The following is a 7253-nucleotide window of genomic DNA, read 5'->3' as shown; positions in this document are numbered from 1 at the left end:
ATTTTAAAGCTGACACTGAATATTTCTAGAGAAAATTTAGAATACGACGTAAGTAACAATGAGATTCTCTTTGGGTTTTTTTTTCTCTTCTGTTAATTGCTCAATCGCTTCAATATTTAGTACTCTACTCTTTGCCTAAAATTCTAGTAAAAAATCGGCTTTCGATGTTCTGGAAAATTAGTGCAAAGTTTTAAAGTGACGTCGTAATATTTGGAAAAGAAAGTAAACAAAGAGAGGATCGCATATCAATGTTACTTATGTCCTAATCAAAATTTTCTCCAAATTTCGACTTACTTGAATGCCTCTGCATCATCATGGGGCAAGCTGTTTCTCCATTTTCTCTTGCATTCTCTTCAGCTTATTTTTCTTCAAAACCTGCTGAAGTCAGAATTTCCGTAGCTACCGAACTCAAAACTGCAGGTGCAGCCGTTTGTACGGGAGTAACCAACGCTGGTTCTACTGCCGGTGGACTAGAGTTTTTCCGTATTCTCTTTCTCTGAACTTTGCACTAGTTGCGGTTGTTGCCCAGATTGTTTAATTAGCGTCAAACCCTGAGGTAAAAGCGTCGTTTGAACGTTATTATTACGAACCGGTAAGACGATGATTGTCGTCTATAGATTTTTCTGCTGTTATTTTTGAAGGGGATGTTGCTTGTGAAATGTTGGCAATAAGCAGGGGGTTGCTTGCTGGCTTTGAGATGGTTGAATCACGAGCACTGTCAAGGCATGGATATTTTCATGTAAGGAGCTGGTAACAACAAAGGCTGAGATTACATTAAATCAGGGCAACTGTTGATGACCATTGTACCACTACCTAGATCAGACACGTTTTGCGAAACAGTGGGCTGATAAACAATGTTTCCTGAAGAGTACACTGTACATGAAATAACTCCTTTCTGATTAAACACTTTGGGGATGTTGGATAAGTTAGATGCAAATTGTTTATCATTTGGAGATATAACCAACACGTATCACATATTATTCTGTTGCGTTGGGTTTCCTGTCATGAAGGAAGTCTGCTGCTTTTGATGCCAATGTAGGAACTGGTTTCAAGGCTGGAACTTAATACCGGTAGCGATCAAGATTGTTGCTTTGTGGGTTCTGCACTGATATAATTACAATATGGTTCTTTTTTGAGGTTGTGGCTGCTGCTGAATTTAAAGTTGCTGGTGTTGCTGCGGTTAGATCGACTTAATGTTTGGCTGATTGCCAGATGCTGGATGTTCAAGTCGGCATGGTTAGGTACTGAATTTGCTGTTGTTGAGTCTGGAGCAGTTACTGCTGATGCTAGAGCACGAGACATTGTGCCTTTCTAACAATTACGGTGGTCGCATCTGCGCTTGTATTCGGCTGTACCCGCCTGTTTCGTGTAAAATAAAATATTTCAACCTTGATTGCTATTGTCATTAAATTTTTTGAAAACCTATACAACTACAACTTAAAAGTAAAATCAGTGTCATTTTTTACCTTTTTTTATCACCATCTGTCAAAATTCCGCAAGCCTCCGAGCGGAACAATGCATCCGATCATTATTTCGCAAGGAAAAAGCTTGCCTTGGTGACAGCGCGTAGAAACCAGCGCTATCTCGCGGAAATGATATAAATCTTATCGTTTGTCGAACCGTGTCTTGACTAACTTCAATTTTCGTTATCGTTTTCGCGAGAGGTGCGTACCGCTTACGAAATCGAAACGAAAAATTTTTTCGCGAGCATTTCGCGGCGTTTTTTATGCATAGGTTTTGCATAGGAAATTTCATTTCGCAAGAGGTGCATACTTAGCTTTAGGGTGAAATATAGCATAGTGCTTTCGCATAGGCCTGCTAAGCCAAGACAAGTTTCGGCTTCACTTGTGTCTCATCGGCATAAACAGAACTTCTGCTCGAACGGGACATCACGTTTGATCAGTCGTTTGATTGAAACACATAGTGTGTTTTAGTTTTAAGGGATTTGCGTCAAGCCGGCGCTAATCTATTCCGACAATGTGTTAGTGTCGGTTTCTGATGAGGCGAAGCCGAAACGCAACATAGTATGAAGATTTACAATGTTTCAATTATAATTTGCAGCTCACTAACAAATTCGAACGTCGACTAGACTCGAATTCATCGGAGATTATTGGCATCAGTATGCTGTAGCACGAAGGCGATGTAATAGTGAAAAATCAGAAACTTCTTTCGCACCCATGTCCGTTCTGTGATATTCAAGGGCCAAGCATACTAGTGATGTGCAAAACGGCTGCAGAATCACCTCGGTCCGGGCGGAGATACCTTGCACGGCGATAGTTCCTTTGGCGATGAACCGCTTAGAGTGCTACTAGTGTGGTATGTGTAGTGTGTTTATCTTTGGTTTCATCCCTACCAAGGTAAATTCGGTTGTGTTGCTGTCAGCTTTGCAGGTAATCAAACGCCTTATACAGACTATACTGCTGTGATAAGCATAACAGTCCCACCTGCATAGGAAATCCATAGCAAATGGGACTGTTATGCGTATCACGGCAGTATAGTCATGGACTCTAATTATCTTACTCCTAGCTAACAGATAACCATGTGCAGCACAGAACGACATCAAGGAGATATTAAGCTGGGAACAAGAACAGATGCTCCTTATTCTGGACGGTGAAGGTTTCCATCGATCGAGAGGATCTACGAGCACGTCAGGTTTTGGCGGCGCATATCAGCAAGCTTGTACCGTGGATGCAATATTCCAATATTGGAAAAACAAACTCATTGAGAAGGAATCGTCGCCAGTTCAATGACCTTATTTTGACCATCAGTCTCCACATATTTTCGATTCCAACATATTTTCGGAGAAGCTCGAAGCAGATTGTAATATGCATTCCAAAGAAAACCAGACACAGGAGAACGTTGAGATTCGATGGAATATGGGATTGAACAAGAAAACAATTGTCTATTCGATGTTGACATGAAGGTTGATGTTGGGATTTACAAGCGAACTGCAAAAATCATTGGTGTGCAATGAAAGTTCCCAATATTTACGGACAAGACAGGATATTTATTTTTAATTGAAATACAAACATCAGTCACAGGTCGAGTGCGCCTTACGCTATGCGGTGGATTTTATCTAAGAAGGTATTTTTCTGCTTTGAGAGAATGTGCACTGATAATAGCGATTCTAATTGTAGATCTACTCGTGGATATTGGGATACGGCCATCAAAATGGTTCCAATGATGTTACACTCCGTATCAACAATTTGCCAATGTGCTTCAGTGCTCCGAGCTTGCCTGATTTGATTCGTTCCCAGATGTAGGTCGTTAAATAAAATAGCTGATTCAAAAGCTGCCCTAGCGGGTAAAACTGTGAAACGTCTATCAGCTGGTAAATTCAAATGGCGAATCGATTCTAGTATGTGCACGAAATAACACTGCTGTTGATTAGTTAACAGAAACAAATTATCGTACCAACTTGGAAGTGTGTTGCTAAGGTTTGCGAAGTTTTGACTCTCCAATTATTTTTTGGCTCTGCACATTCAATTTCCTAACACGGACTTGAAGAAATCACATCCTGCGAGTTCTGTTCGTCAAAAAAAAATCTAAGGCATGAGGAAAGAAGCGAATCGGGAGTTGTTGGAAGCACATGCACTTGCGTCAGTGCTGGTGATCCCAGATTTGAGTGTACGGTCCCGGTTGTACTTGCAACCAACAATCGGGCTTGGACTAATTGTAATGTGTGATAAGGTAATAGATATATTATTAATTAATTAATATTTAATTAATAGATAAATAATTCGACTGACACATATTCAACTACTGATGAACAAGCATATGCAGTGTCATCCAGGCTCCTGCTAGGCAGCCATTTTGTCCTAGCCAACATCTGCCTTTGTTGAAATCAAAACAACCCAATGCTATTGCACGGGCGACATGGGCCTAGAGCCGGCTAGGCCAACATATGTTGACTACTATTGTTTGTGGCACTAAAAACTGGATTCTAAGCGCACTGCGCACTTACCACTCTTTCATTAAATTCTTCTCATAGACTGCCCGCATAAATAAAAACTTTATCTGGAATCCTCCATATTATACAAAAATCATAAGTGCTATGGTAACCACATACGTTAAAGTCTATTTATGATATTACGATAAATGCGTTTTCCAGTAAAATTATATGAAAATATAGAATGAAGATACGAGTTATTATTACAATATAGGGAATAGTTATAATATAATATTGTAAGTTAGAAAAGAATTGAGGTGCTTCCGCAGGATTATTAAAAAAATATATCTAAACGATTTGTATTGAAGTCACAATTATACTAGTCGTTTTCATATGGTTCTGTAAGGTTTGCTTTAAAGAAAAACGTGTATCGTTACAATTTCCTTACAAGATTACCATAATGTTCACATCAAGTCGAATCGATTTTTTTTTTTACAATGGAGAAGACCTTTATGTCCTAGCCCAGTACACGTGCTAACGGTAGGGTCCAATCTACCACACGGGGTGCACTGGGGGCATGTCGGACTCGAATGGTGACCAGCCATTAATACCGACTAAACTCCATTGGGCTCCGCCATCATTCCTCCCAGGAACTACCTCTCGGTATTACTTCTGGGGGGATGGCTGTACTGAATGTACTCATTCACTCTCACTCACGCGATCATACATCCTGTATGAGGCTTACTTGGGTGCTCTCTCAATCACTCTTTGATTCACTCTCAAACACTCCCACATGAGGCTGACTTTTGTGCTCACCTTTTACGTTCCATGCGAGGCTGACTTGTGTGCTCACCTTACTCATTCCTTGCTAGGCTTACTTTTGTGCTCGCCCTACCCATCCATGTGAGGCTGACTTGGGTGCTCACCCTATCACCTGATTCACTCTCAATCGTGCCACTCTATTGTACCTTTGTCACTCCCTCTGGCATCCCATGTGGGACATTTTCCTTAGGCCCCACTTCTGACATACCATGCGAGGCTGACTTTTGTGCTCACCTTTTTCATTCCTTGCTAGGCTGACTTTTGTGCTAGCCTCTACCAACCTGTGAGGCTGACTTTTATGCTCACCCTTAACATGCAATGTGAGACTGACTTGGATGCTCACCCTTTCACTCCTCTGCCACGCCATGAGGCATCGATAGCTTAGTTCCAACATACTACGCTACGACCCTCCCGTCTTGGCATGAGGCAGTCCACTTATACGCCTATACACTCACTCTTCTGTCTTGCTTCGGGGTGGCTGGGTTTACCCCTTACGCGGTTGCCATTCGCTGCGCCAACCTACCTCGGCATGAACAGACCATTCACTCTCTTATTTTGCGCTTGGCCTTTTTCGCTCCAGCTAACCAATCACTAGTTAGCCGTGCCCGCCGTCTGTTGCTCGGTTCGCCAGATTTTTATTTTATTTATTTATTTCGTCAATCGATGTAGACTACAGATTTCCTTAATTACTAATGTGTATATTTCGTGAATGAAGCAATTTTGGCTTTTACTGAATCCTCTTACGCGTTAGAATTTCTTTTGTGTATAAAATATTGCTTTAGTTTCAGTTTAGACATTGTAAAATCAATTGAGTCGCAATAGTGATTATAAATAGACATCATTCGATTTATGGGTCTATATTTTGCATAGTTTGTGCGAAAAGGAGTTATTGAAAATATACTTCGATTTCGTAGCTGTCGTGAAGGTGCATAAAAGTTCAATTTGGATAAAATTTCAGTTGAATCGATACGATGCGAAACGATATTATTAATGAATGAGAGCATTGCAAATTCGCGACGCTCCTTTAATGTTTGAATATTGATAAGCAAGCAGCGTGCTTCATAAGATGGCAGAGAGAATGCTGTCCATCCTAATTTACGAAGGGCAAATAATAAAAACTGTTTTTGTACCGATTCTATTCGTTCTTCATGTCTACTTGAAAAAGGACACCAAATAATACTGCAATATTCCAATATCGACCTAACATATGCAATATATAATATTTTTATTGTATAAGGATCTTCAAAATGATAGCTAAAGCGTTTTATAAAACTGAGCATGTTGTTAGCTTTGTGTATAATTGTGTTATAATGATCAATAAAATTTAACTTTGAATCTAATATAACACCTAAATCCCTAATTCTTTCACATTTTACTACAGTCTGATTTCCTAAGGTAATCTCAACATTCGGTGTTTGTCGTTTTCTACTAAAGGTTATTGAATTACACTTTTTCACGTTCAGTTGTAAGAGGCTTTTTTGACACCACATGTGGAAAATTTGTATTTCGTTTTGAAATGTATTAATATCCTCGGCATTTCTTATCTCCAAATAAAGTTTCATATCGTCCGCATAAATTAGTATTTTCAGTTTTTTGAGAATGAAGGAGATATCGTTCACGTATAAAATAAACAATAGAGGGCCTAAATGAGAGCCTTGTGGAACTCCTGAGGTGACTTTAATTGGATTAGATTGCTTTCCTTTAAATTTAATTATTTGCTGACGTTCGGAGAGATATGATTCTAACCATGTAAGTAGCCCAGGCTCAATGCCGATCTTTGTCAATTTATAAAGTAACATTGGGATGTCAATGCGATCAAATGCTTTACTAAAGTCTGTATAAAGTGCCTCCACGTAGTTTCCATTATCCATTGCAATCAGTGTATAATTAATAAATTCTAGTAAGTTTGTTGAGGTCGAACGACCTTTGAAGAAGCCATGCTGGAGGTTGGAAATTCTATTTTTTATTTGAAGAAATATTTTTTCGTTAATGATTGATTCGAAAAGTTTCGGAATACAGGAGATTATGGCTATACCACGATAATTACGTACGTCAGATTTTTTGCCAGATTTATATATAGGCACTAAAAAAGATTTTTTCCATATTTTAGGGAACTGTCCAGATTGCAAAGACATATTAAACAGCCAGAACAATGGGGCAGTTAACTCGGTTGCTAGGTTTTTCATAAATAATGGTGGGATTCCATCAGGGCCAGATCCTTTTGATACATCTAAATGTTTTAGAGAATTGAAAATGTCTTCCACTATGACATGATTGACACTAATATCCAAAGGAAAATCGGGAAGAAAAGCGAAGTAATCGCGATCACGGTCTTGTTCAGAAAAAGTCGTATATATTTCTTGGAAGAATGTTGCAAATAGGTTGCAGATTTCTTCCGATTTATCACGTACGTTGTCATCCAAGTGCATTGTTGATGGGAAATTGTCTGATTTTAATTTAGTTTTGACGTAGTTGAAAAAATTCTTTGGACAAGATTTGATCTGCTGTTCCGTTTTTGAATTATAATCCGCAAGTGCAGAAT

The 7253-nt window shown here is 39.3% G+C and overlaps 1 long non-coding RNA gene across 1 annotated transcript; it reads left to right on the top strand.

Annotated features, from left to right (window-relative positions):
- Nucleotides 1–2064: 2064 nt before the first annotated feature.
- On the top strand, nt 2065–4162 carry LOC131677155 (uncharacterized). The gene is made up of 3 exons (XR_009303294.1): nt 2065–2390; nt 2527–3084; nt 3138–4162. It is a non-coding gene; the product is annotated as an uncharacterized LOC131677155 (long non-coding RNA).
- The last annotated feature ends 3091 nt before the right edge of the window (nt 4163–7253 follow it).

This window comes from Topomyia yanbarensis, chromosome 1 (genome assembly GCF_030247195.1).
Source record: "Topomyia yanbarensis strain Yona2022 chromosome 1, ASM3024719v1, whole genome shotgun sequence".
NCBI classification, from domain to species: domain Eukaryota; kingdom Metazoa; phylum Arthropoda; class Insecta; order Diptera; family Culicidae; genus Topomyia; species Topomyia yanbarensis.
This window is presented reverse-complemented; position numbering and strand designations above follow the sequence as displayed.